This window comes from Ctenopharyngodon idella, chromosome 18, assembly GCF_019924925.1.
Source record: "Ctenopharyngodon idella isolate HZGC_01 chromosome 18, HZGC01, whole genome shotgun sequence".
Taxonomy (NCBI): Eukaryota; Metazoa; Chordata; class Actinopteri; order Cypriniformes; family Xenocyprididae; genus Ctenopharyngodon; species Ctenopharyngodon idella.
The window spans coordinates 20,874,403-20,887,007 of record NC_067237.1 but is presented as its reverse complement, the minus strand read 5'-3'; the positions used below and the strand labels follow the sequence as shown (position 1 = coordinate 20,887,007).

The window sequence follows — 12,605 nt, the reverse complement described above, 5'->3', positions numbered from 1 at the left end:
TTACTGATGAAAAAGATTATCCCAAAAGAATGTTGTTTTAATTTGTCACACTCTATCAGTTAATCATGAATGCGCATTGTTGCGGTTCAAGTCAAGTCAGAACCTGTGGCACAGTAGGAAATAATGCAGCTGTGCTTCACAAACAGGAAGAAAAGGGGCCCTCATTTGTGTTTTTCCCAGTTGTTGGAGAGATGTGGTGAGTTTGTGGCTGCAAAAGGTTGTAAAAGATGATACGTGAAACCAGTGGGCCATACTGTAAATTGTTATTGGTGGACATTTAATTATTGACTTCCCCCTCTTTTTTTTTTTTTTACTTTGGTTTCAAGTTTTAGCACTAACATATTCTCACCACAAGCAAAACACTGAGGAACCAATGCTGGTGATTAGGCATTTATATCATTGTAATGACAGGCAGATCTGTTCAGAATATACAATTTTAAATTGCTGTCTTTTGTATGCCGCAATTCCTCTCTAACCCTAAACACATGTCCGATCTGGTTGTGAACCCTGACTATACACTTTTGGCACACTGTCATATCTAACTGTGAGGGAGTTTTAAATTACCCTAATCCCCTGAATTTGCGAAGACGTTATTCTAGTAATATATGACTCCAGTGATTTGTCAAGGCCACCTGGAATATTTTCCATCTTTCCACTGTCTGTAGCACACTGATAGCAGGATGTCCATGTAAAAAGCTCCATCCTGGATGTAAATGGAGCTCTTTGTCTTAACTGTGCTGAGAGGGAAATTGCCCGTGCTTTTAGATCCATATTCAACACGACGCTATTTCAATGGGTCTTTTATTTTACTGGTTTTCAGCTGAAGAATTCGACTACAGCAGGGTCCTCTTCCATCTTGATTTTTATTCTGTTGCCGGATGGAAACAATCTCAAGCTTCAGAGAAACATCAGCCTGCTTTTTCTCTATAAGGACCATTTAGTTAAAGGGTTAGTTCACCCAAAAATGAAATTTCTGTCATTTAGTACTCACCCTCATGTCGTTCCAAACCCGTAAGACTTTCATTCATCTTCGGAACACAAATTAAGATATTTTTAAAGAAATCCGAGAGGTTTTTTTATCCCCCTTAGAAAGCAACATAATTACCGTCAAGGTCCAGAAAAGTAGTAAAGACCATTAAAATAGTCAGCGTGACTACAGTGGTTTAACCTTAATGTTATGAAGGGACGAGAATACTTTTTGTGCGCAAAAACAAAACAAGAATAACAACTTTATTTAACAAATTTATCTCTCCCCTGTCAAATCAACTCCAGGTTCTACGTCAGATGCTTCATAACATTAAGGTTGAACCACTGTAGTCACGTTGACTGTTTAACAATGTCTTTACTACTTTTCTGGAACTTGAATGATGGTAATTAAGTTGCTTTCTGTGGTGGATAAAAAAAACAAAAAACTTTTGGGTTTCATCGAAACATTTGTGTTCCGAAGATGAACGAAGGTCTTATGGGTTTGAAATGACATGAAGGGTGAGTACTAAATTACAGAAATTACATTTTTGGGTGAACTAACCCTTTAAGTTGAGTTCAGCACATTTAATTGCAGATCCTAATGATTTAAAGCCAGTATTACATGACTTGACTTAACAACAGCATCTGATAGCTTCAGGTGCTTTGGCTGTAGTTGAAATTTTTTCTCCATAGTCTTGTATCCCATTCTGAGGCGTAACCGAATATTGTGAATAGTTAACCATAGTAAATCTTTGTAGCTTGTGCATGTTTTATTAGGTTTCCCCTTTCATTGATTTTGCACATTGATTAGATTAACGTTCACAGGTCAGCAGCGTCTGTCTATTTATCAATCCGCTTGCAATGCCGATACCCCAATATCGTAGTAAAGCATGGCGAGATAGGTACGGGCTGAAAGGCTCATTCGTTTGGGAGCTGATATGAAGTAGTTGACCTCTGCCATGTAAGGAGAAAGAAGTGGAAGCCAGGACAGGGAGGTATCAGTTTTACAGGCATGACATCACCCTCCCTCTGGTGCTGGCACTTTACGGTGAAGGAAAACATGACGCCACTCCCTTAGTAAAAGTCTGAGCAGTTAAAACGCGGCAAAGTACACAGGACAATAAGATGTTCATGTGACGGTAAAGTGTTTTACGAATGTAGTGATATGGGTCCAGAAATACGGTCTCTGGCTAATGTTGGAATTGGTTATATGTAAGTTTTAATGTTAATTTTAGTGGAGTATTTAAGAGAGGTCACACTATACATTGATTGATTTCACCATGTGTACTATGTCATGTCACTGTGTTCTCAAACTCTTTGGTTGTACTACACCCGTAAGTGCATAAAGTTCTGCTCGTTGCCAGCTTTCTCTCTCTCTGCTGATCCAGGTGAAATAGTACTCGGGGCCTGGTATCTCAGCTGCTCTGTGGCCATACTTGGCCAGCATCTCTGACACCCGGGGTCTTATCTCTCGCTCGGCCACCCCCCTCCCCTCTTCGCCGATAGTCTGTCTGTCAGTGGCTTAGCTGCTAGCCTGCTTCAGAGCACACATGGGAAGAGAGCTAGGCCGTCACTAACCACCCAGTCAGGCCACAGGCTATCAGAGAACAGTTGGGCTGAAAAGATTCCTGGGAAGGCAAACAGCAGGGCTTCACTCTCACTGGCACAATGTCACACTAGACCCCTTTGTCTCTGTATTTTATTTTTAGAACCCTCTCTTTGTCTTCAAAGGATTAGTTCACTTCAGAATTAAAATTTCCTGATAATTTACTCACCCCCATGTCATCCAAGATGTTTATGTCTTTCTTTCTTCAGTTGAAAAGAAATTAAGGTTTTTGAGGAAAACATTCCAGGATTTTTCTCCATATAGTGGACTTTAACAGGGTTCAACGGGTTGAAGGTCCAAACTGCAGTTTCAGTGCAGCTTCAAATAACTCAAAGGCCATTTGTCTGTACAAGTTCGCTTTGTAAACACTGGATCACTGTACTTCTGCCTACGTCACGCATGACCTTTCCAACGTGATTACGTAATGCGTGGCACATCGCAGAGCTAGTGCAAAACGAGCATTTGCAGTTAAAAAGTATAGACATTTTTTATTTTTTTTAGAAAATGACAGATTGTTGCGCTAGATAAGACCCTTATTCCTCATCTAGGATTGTGTAGAGCTCTTTGAAACTGCATTGAAGCTGCAGTTTAGACCTTTAACCCGTTGTACCCTGTCGAAGTCCTATATGGAGAAAAATCCTGGAATGTTTTCTGCAAAAATTTCTTTTTGACTGAAGAAAGAAAGACATAAACATCTTGGATAACATGGGGGTGAGTAAATTATCAGGAATTTCTAATTTTGAAGTGAACTAATCATTTAAACTAGTTTTATTGACATTGATGGTGAAAATGGGACATGTCGCAGGCCAGATTTGAACCGGCATTTCCCATCAACCAATATGCCACATCTCTGGCCCCTTCTTTCACTGTAGAATATGGAGTGGCACATGACATCAGCAGTATGTAAATCTTGTCAGGTTCAGTGATGAATTACTTTATCAGCCACTCTCAGGAATAACGGTATCATCTCACTAACCCAATATTTGCACTTTGTTTCTCTGCATATTTGCGAACTCATTAGAATAGGGCAACTGAAAGATTTGCCTTACCAAAAGAAATCATTATTTGTAATGCCACAGAGACCCACTAACCAAAAAGCAAACATACGCAGACAATGCATATCTGTGCACTTCAAACATTAGTTCATTGTGTAGAGTTAAGAGAGACTGCATTTAGAGTCCATTAGTTAAAGAGCAGCGTTTTCTAAAGAAGTGCCTCCATTGTACAGTACGTTGCATAAACACCAGTGCAGCTGCAAGCAGACGTTTATGTAAGAGCATATCTATATTTTAAAAATTGTTTTTCTGCTGAATGGAGGAAGTAAAAATGATCACGGCAGCCTCTCTGGAGTATGTATGCTACAGCAACATTCTTTTCTCTCTTTTCATCTTTATTTTCTCAAACCATTTCTCATCAGGCAGTCTTGTACTGCAAAACAAAGAGTCAGTGGTTTGAACCTTCTGCAAAACTTAACAACAGACTCCAGCTAAATAACACTAAGTGAATTCTACTGTTTCAGCCCATAATGAAATTAAGAATAGTTTGACTTGCCAGTTTTTTTTTTTTTTTTTTTGACAGGCTCTCAAAATTGTAGGCTACTCTGCAATTGCATTTTTCTTCAAGGGCCCCAGAGAGAGATGCAGCTTATGGGTCGGGTTGCCATCATGTCATTTTGAAAAATCACACAATGAGGAGCATTTTTATCCTGAACAGCTTTTTGCTTTAGATTTCAAACAAATGACATGTAGCTTTGTTGGTGCTGCCTTCTTTCTTTCATGGAAAATCTTTCATCCTTTTTTCTTTTTTTTTTAAATTTGCTACGCTGTCTGTGTTTGACTGTTTAGAGATTATTGTGCATCAGTCTTTCTATATATATATATATATATATATATATATATATATATATGTGTATATATATATATATATATATATATATATATATATATATATATATATATATATAATCTCATCAGTTCACAACCTTTCCCAGTTTATGAGTCATTGGCATCCATGCTGCCCGGATTGCATAAACCTTTTACATAATGGAGTATTGTAGAACAGTGGGACTGAAGAGGATTGAAATGTCATAGGGAAAGAGCATAGTATCAAATATTTATTGTAAGCCGTTCTAAAGTTTTCCTGTAAAAAGCTGAACTATCTCACAGGTCAGGCAGAGGAAGGCATTTGGTGTCTGCCGTGACAGCTGGAGTACTAAAGAGAGGATTTTTTTGTTGTATTTGGGTGCAGAGATTACCTTAGTCATCGTAGATGGTTAGTCAATTAATGAGTTGTAGATTTTTTTAAAATATATTTTTAGATTTTATATTTTTAGTACTGGTGCTTTAATTAGCATGCTGACAGCATGCTATGTCTTAGTTGTTTGGCAATTTGCACGGTAGAAACCTTTTGGAAAAGTTATGTCTTTAAATCCATCCCCTTTAAAGGCACAATATATAAGATTTTTAGATTAAATATCCAAGAACCACTAGAACAAAGTTATATATTTTGTTGACTTAGATTATTCAAAATGTTTCCAACAATGTTTAAATTCAGAGAAATCAGCCATTTTAACCTCATTACCCTCAATTTACGGTTTTACTTCTGTAGAAACCATGGAAAAACCAAAGACGCTTTAATATATTATGTGTTTTATTAGACAGATGATTATTATATAGCGCAACATGGTTAGTCTTTTTGTTTGAATCTCATGTTTTCTTGATTGACCACGAGTATCATGTTGTACCACGTCTCAAAGACAACACTATATTGTGGCTAACAGCATAATCAGAGAGAGCTCAAATACACTCAAATGTATTTTTAGTATGATTGTATTGACCAAGTAAAACAGTGCTGCAATTTGTCAAGTTAAATAGAGACTCCTACATTCTGTTTCATTCCTTTGTGCCCCATTCAGCTGTTTTTGAATTTGAGAATTTATCTTATGTTAATGCCTCCTAAGAAACGCATCTGATGCGGCCCAGCCTAATTATATGATTTTCTTAGGACTAGTTGTTGTGGCAGTCCGCCAAATAGTAGATTTTGAATATATGTAGTTTTGCAGATCCGCAATAGAGAGGATTTCTGATGTGAGAAGTTACAATTTAAATGTGGCTGTGATGCCCAAAAATATCGTCTAGGTAGACAGCTCACAAGGTTTTGAAACACAGTCACAGTATCGTGAATTTTCAATGATTTATCTGTCTAGAGGATGTTACTGTGAGTTGTGTGCTCATGTTATGCATTAATGCACGGCATCTTTAATACTCATGAGCCACTGTTCCCTGAGGAGGAAAATCTCAATTCATCTCCACTGTTTATCATTTCTGAGCTGAGATCTGCGCAACATCAAAAGACCGCCATGCCAGTTAACACAGCTCGCAGGGTGGCTGTGGGCAAAACGGGGGTAGTTCTGAGGGTGGGCAGACACTTCTATGTACATCAGTGGGGGATTAGTTATATCTGGTGATGACTCTTTCTCTCTGTGCTGATGGACAGTCATGCAAAGAGAGCCAGGAACACATGCCATCACTTCATACAACAAGTCCGGAAGAATGCTTTCATGCAAACATCTCATCTAGAGATCACACGACTGTGTGTACGTGTGTGTATATAGCGCTGTTAGTGTGTGTGAGAGAGCAGGTGAGAGAAAGAGAAGAAAGTCAGAATAAATCTTTGTGTAAATCATACAATTGAAATGAATCACATTAAGCATGTTTCATTTATCAACAGATTCATAAAAAAACATGAAAGATCTGTGAAATTTGAAAGTTTTTGTGCCAAAGTTCACCCTGTGAATTGTTGCAATTTCACAACCTATGAGCATTTTAAAAAACAAGTCAAAAAGCCATTTGTAAAGTTTGATAATAACTACTCTTGAGGAACTCACCCAAGTGGGGGAAAAATCCTACTGTACGCTGACTTTTGTGTCAAGACGTTCTCTCGGCGCATTGACATACTGTCATAATAAATTTTGGTGATGAAATTATTTTAAAGACAAGCTTACAGTTCTTTCTTTTTGATTTCACTTTTGATGGAGATGTTGAGTGAGCTGGTGTAGATATGATGTCAGAGACGATCACACATCAGTCAAAGACCCTGACATTTTGGTGGTAAGCTCTGCTTCAAGTTACATACCTAAAGACAACATGAAACTGCATTCGCAGCACATTTTACTCCTGTGATGTGACACTTTTCTGCGTGAAACAACATTCAATGAGGAAAAAAATAAGAATGAGGCTTCATTGTATGCATCGGAAAATGATTGGGTCATAAAAAGTGGGCTTTCTAGAACTGATTGTGAGTTTGCTGTCACTTTTTAATCCTAAAATAATGTTGTAAAAACATGCGAACAAAAACATGTCAAAATGTAAGAACTTTCTCCTACTTTGAAATTACTTTTCTTTTCTGGTAATATAACAAAAGTCACTTGGGTGGAAAAAAAATAAAATAAATAAATTAATAAATTAAAACTTTTTTTTTTTTTTTTTGGACGATGATTTTCTAAAATGTCACATAATGGAAGCTAAAGGTCTAGCAAGTGTCATTTTGACGTATTTTTTTTTTATCATATCACTTTTTTGCTGGAAGATGACCAAAGTAGAAACATTTTGAACATTTTCAATGATATTGTGATTCAAGTATTCAGTTGTTTAGTTGATAAAAGACATCTGGACTGGCTAGGAGTTCCATCGCTTTTATTATAGATTCCAAAATCCCAGATTCCAGTCACAATTAGTCGCAAACGTTCACCCACCCAGCACAGTGATCTTCCCACATGAAATGGATCTAACTGTTCAGAGAGGGTCATCGCTTTATCCTTGAGAAACTGAGAATCCATTCATCGGCTCGGCTTGGAAACCTGACTGACGCAAATGGATCACTGGGAATATGAGTGTCCCAGCAGTAATTATGTTACAACGCTGCTACCGCACACGACCAGAGGGTAAGGGGGGGTGGGCGGTGGTGAAAAGAATAGTGATACTTCTCTTGTTTCATTACAAGTTTTTTTTCCCCCCTCTTTTGTCCTTTTCTTATTGCCTGTCATATTCACACACACAGACGGTGCACAACGAGTGCCTGTTTTAAATCAGTCATGACATTTACCATGTGCTGAAGAGTGAACTTCACAGTAGCACGTCACACCTAACGGCTGTGCAATCAAAGGGTAGTTTTAAGTGAGGCTAGTTGCTCTTTTCTGCTCATGACTTTCTACTTTTTCAGATGTCTCTGTCATTTTTTTTTTTTTTTTATAAAAGCATTTAGCAAAAGCTGAAAGAAAATGATGTAATGGATGATCAAGGAGGGGACAGTGGTGGGAACAAGAGCCATATTGAAGTTTTCTCCATGGCTTTTTCAGCACGGCCCCTAAGGCATCTTCTCAGTCAAAGTCACCTTGTGTAGTCCGCCCCTCTCCCAGCTCTCGACCTTGCTAAAATCCTTGATTGATTGTGGGCACGTCTAGTGTGCGCTCGGCATTCTCCCATTGTGAATGTAGCATATCTTTATTGCTTTTATAATTTGAAGTAATAGACATCCTATTTGTGACAATAGCATTGTTTCTAGTGTAATTTTAGACTTAATATAATGTATTATTTTGTATTTTGGAATATCAGTGGGGTGGAAAATTGTGTTGGAAACACTAAGATGTGAATAACATTCCCAAAATGCATATAAAAACTTAATGGAGATTGATAAATGTTTAATTTTCCATCCATCCATCCATCCATCCATCCTTTCTAGTCCAGTCCAGGTTGCAGTTTTTTTTTTTTAAATTAATTTATTAATTAATTGTTTCATTGATTAATTTATTATTTTTTATGAACTATAAATTAAGTAATTGATTCCATTTAATAAAAGAACCACAATAGTATAACCCCAGTGGTTATGCTATTAATTTATTTATATTTTGCTGCTTTAATTGCAAATCGTATAGTACATTTTGATGTTTTGTAAAGCCACAAAATTGGACTGACTTTTTTAAATTAATGCCAAAATCCTTTACAACAAGTACATAAGTATACAACATCAACAACAAGAGAATAATACATAAAACACAAAAATAATACAGGGGGAAAAAAATACAAAAAAATTTTGACTTTTGAATGATTTTTTGTTTTTATGCCCATCAAAGACAAAGCGTTAGAATTATAATCAACCAGAAAAATTGATTTTAGTGGGTTTTTACCCAAAAATGTGCATTTGTGATTTAACGGTTCTGGCCGAGCTGTGATATATAAACGAAACGCTATTGGCTATTTTAAAAAAAGGGGCGGGGCTGTTCGATATATTGCCCTGTCTTCCTGTTTCAGTTGAAATTACTTCAACACATTGAATAATGCTGCGCGTTCCAAGACACTTCAGCGGGCCTTTAATGATAATTGGCACTTTGAGATTACGTGGATGACGGTGACCATATATGCACTTATGTATAAATGTGAATTCCTCTTTACAGTTGAGGAAAATTTTAAGAATATATATGTAAAAAACAAAACAAACAAACAAAAAAAAAAACCAGATTAATCATGCCTTTTGGGAAGTTTTCTCTCGTGGGACCCTTACCTGCTGTTATTACTTCCGTTCAAGCCTGGGAGAGTTTGGATGTGGTGATGGCATTTTGGAGGTGAGAAGTGGCTTTCTTTTCCTCACCTCCCCGCCTCTCTGACACCAAGCTCTCGCCTGTTATACACGAGCAGTACGGAAGATGGTCTCAGCTGGCATTGATCCGGACAGGGAAATATAGCACGATCAGAGGAGAGTCGTTGAATGGAGCATGCAGTCATTAGCAGAGATTAACCACCCAATGGCTGCCTGCTCAGCAGTGTCAGAGAGCTACCCATCAAACAAACAGTATATAAACATCTATATCACACGCACACTTAAATCTAACCTCTTGGTATCTCCGAGTATAATACATAGATAATGAGAGAGATCAGATTGATGAGAAGCAAAACAAATTTAGACCTGGTAAACATCGGCAGAGGGTTCAAATGAGGGCTTTGATATCCATTACATAAGGTTATATGTGTCAGTTTCTTGGGAATGTCTTTTTTTGGGGGAATTACGCAGGCCTTTGTTTTTCAGAACTGTGCTTGACAGTGTCCAAATAAAGCTTTTGTATGGGTCAGCCAAGGATAGACACAGTCTCCAGTCACATATGTAGTAACTGTGAGCTCTATGGACATGTCTTAAGATCATATTTCACAAATAGTATAGTATAAAGACCCCTTTAAGGAAACGTTCACTTAGTCTGTCCTTAATGTGTGAAATGAAACTTGTTTATTTTTAATCACTTCCTTCCTTTTCTATGATCTAAGTGGCAAGCTTCCAGATTTAAGCCTGACATCAGCTTTGAATGACAAAACTAGTTTAGAATTAGTCACATGTTTAAGAACACCGGGGTTTAGCATGCAATGTAGTTATTGTGCCAATATAAACTGTGAAATATGTCAGATTTATCTCATTGTGCCTAAATTAGTTCTATTTCTCTGAGGGTGTGTGAGATTTTCTATAGAATTATTTAGTTTTACTCCTCAAGCATTATCTACACACCCTGCCCTATTCTTTTATTCTGGTTCTTTTAATATATTTTGCATAATGAAGTGCTGACATATAAATGTAGAAAATCTCTAGTTCATGCCTGCGTGAGATTGCCCATATTTCAGTCTCTCCTCCAGGGCTCTTTTTTTGTTGACATGTACATATGTACCATTTTCCTGAAACAGCGCTCATATCCTGATCTCAACTTGTGAAGAATGTATTTCGAACTCATTTGTCCTGCCGCGTAACATCACCTTAAGCCATGTTTTAAAAAAGGAAGTTAACATGGTGTGAAAAGTTTGTTATGAGTGAGCGCGTGCAGCATTATTCCATCTGCGCACAAACACGATCCTTCTCCGAGCCTCATTTTCACTCATTTCTTCACGCACACCCCTTTGCTGGATCTTATTAATTATATCTCATTAGTTGCCTTGGAAACAGAGGTGAGGGAATGTGGAGAGAGGAAACTGAGAGACTTTAACAAGGGAAAGAATGAGAGGATGAGAGCCAAAGAGAAAGGAAGCAAAAAGCAGAAAGGAAGTAAGACAGCAGGAAAAAAAGTGTGAGGTGGAAGAGAGGAAAATGGCAGTGTCAGATTAGCATCGGAAGACATTAACAACGACGAAGCTGCCGGGACCGGACTCTTTACCCTGGGCTGCTGGAGAGGAAGATAAGCACACACTCACAAAGGCAGACACCAGCACGCCTCCTCCCCATCCAGGCCAGGGCCGCCACATCTGCAGGTACACATCCACCTCTTAGAAGCCAGAGAACAAAAGCCCAGGCTCTCCACCCTCCTCTTGTGTTCTTATGTCAATGCGTCGCTACAAATGAACCTTAAAGTTTTCCCACCAGACCCGCAACTGCAACACCGCACTAAATGGAGGCAAATGAGTCCCTTCCTCTTTGTAATAAGCTGAGCATTTGTGGTCGATGGTCTGGTCATTTGTATTTCAAAGTTCTACATGGTCTACTGCTGATTTGTCCCGTTTTATGGCTTCATCCTTCTTTGGTGTGTTATCGAATGGTGATTCATAGTTATGTAAGCTGGGAAGGATTGAGCTTCTTATCAGCGGAGGCCAAAAAAAGGGAAGCCTGGTGCTGCTTGTTTAAAAAAAACACAACGAATGGAAAGAATAGAAAGTGAGCGAGAGCTTGGAAGAGCGTGCTGGAGTCGCCTGCGAAATGGCTCTGGTTGTAAACATAATAAACATGGTGGGAGAATACACAGGAGATGGACTTGTGTAGTTGTTTAGTCTCCAACAGACAGGAAGATAACAAGAGGAAGGATCAGAGCAGATGCTTGTCCCAATGGCTCCTTTTTTCCCCTTTCTTCTCTCTCTCTCTGTCTCTGGCTTTCTCTTTCCCACCCTGTCTAGCTCTTTCTCTAATGTCTCTGGCTGGCTGCTATTGGTCATCTGAAGGGGTTTGAAAAACAGGAAGTTGAGAAGCAGGATGTAGGGAGTGCGCTCTGCCCACAGCTTGTTCTGGGACGTTGAGCTTTCAGGGCGGCTGTGCACAGGAAACAGCGCTGTCATGGTGGTGCCCGAGATTCTGGACACTGCCTGAAGTCTGAAAAGTAGTGACCCTCTCTATTTTTCCAAGTGCTGTCACTAGGTTTCACTTTACACCATCAACATCTTTACATCTTTGAAGTAAGGTATGGAGGATTTTTTAAATATATATTGATATTTCATTTATATTGACAGATGGTGTGTGTTAATTCAGTGCACCACTAACTCAAAAGAAATGTAATAGTATTTATATGAGCAATTAGATTACTATATTATATATATATTTACTATATACTGTATAAAGTGTGTGTCTTTTCTTGGTGATCTAGTGAGTTTTATTTTAGGTAAAATTTAAAGGGGTGGCTGATTATGATTTTACTTTTTTAACTTTAGTTAGTGTGTAATGTTGCTGTTTGAGCATAAACAACATCTGCAAAGTTACTACGCTCAAAGTTCAGTGCAAAGGGAGATATTTTCTTTTATAGAAATAATTTTTTAAGGGCTACAACAAACAGCTGGTAGGGACTACAACGAGCTTCTTCCCGGGTTGGTGACATCACAAACCCCAAAATTTATATAAACCTGCCCCCGGGAACATGCAACAAAGGGGGTGAGGCCATATTGGGCTGCTTTAGAGAAGAGGAAGAGTTGTTGAAGTAGAGTGTTGTTGCCATGTTGTCATTTTACACTGGACTGCTTCACAAATGAGGGTCAATTCAACGCTGGATTTGTACAAAAAAGATTAACATAACGGCACATGTTAGTCGATGAGTTGAATCAACTCCACAGCAACTACATAAATTTATCCACTAACCATTCAGAAATGTCCAGATGAATTCTAAAATTTGTAACTTCTTCCTGAGTCTCTCCATCAGTGTCCGACTCCGGTTTGAACAATGTAAGGCTGAACACCGTTACTGACAATTGTCATTTTGGCTGCGTGAGATTCTCCAGCTTTGTTGTTGTTGAGTATCCTAAACGTG

The 12,605-nt window shown here is 38.3% G+C and overlaps 1 protein-coding gene across 12 annotated transcripts in view; it reads left to right on the top strand.

Moving 5' to 3' along the window:
* The window catches only part of mef2aa (myocyte enhancer factor 2aa), a 102,991-nt gene that overhangs the window by 14,663 nt on the left and 75,723 nt on the right, over positions 1 to 12,605 (top strand). Inside the window, exon 1 of one of the 12 annotated variants that reach the window (XM_051869712.1) lies at positions 11,608 to 11,763. The exons of 10 other annotated variants lie outside the window; for them this stretch is intronic. The gene's annotated coding sequence lies outside the window, so the exon portion shown is untranslated. Of the gene's footprint in view, positions 1 to 11,607; positions 11,769 to 12,605 lie in introns of those variants that run through there. One more of the 12 variants, XM_051869710.1, reaches the window with a different exon arrangement.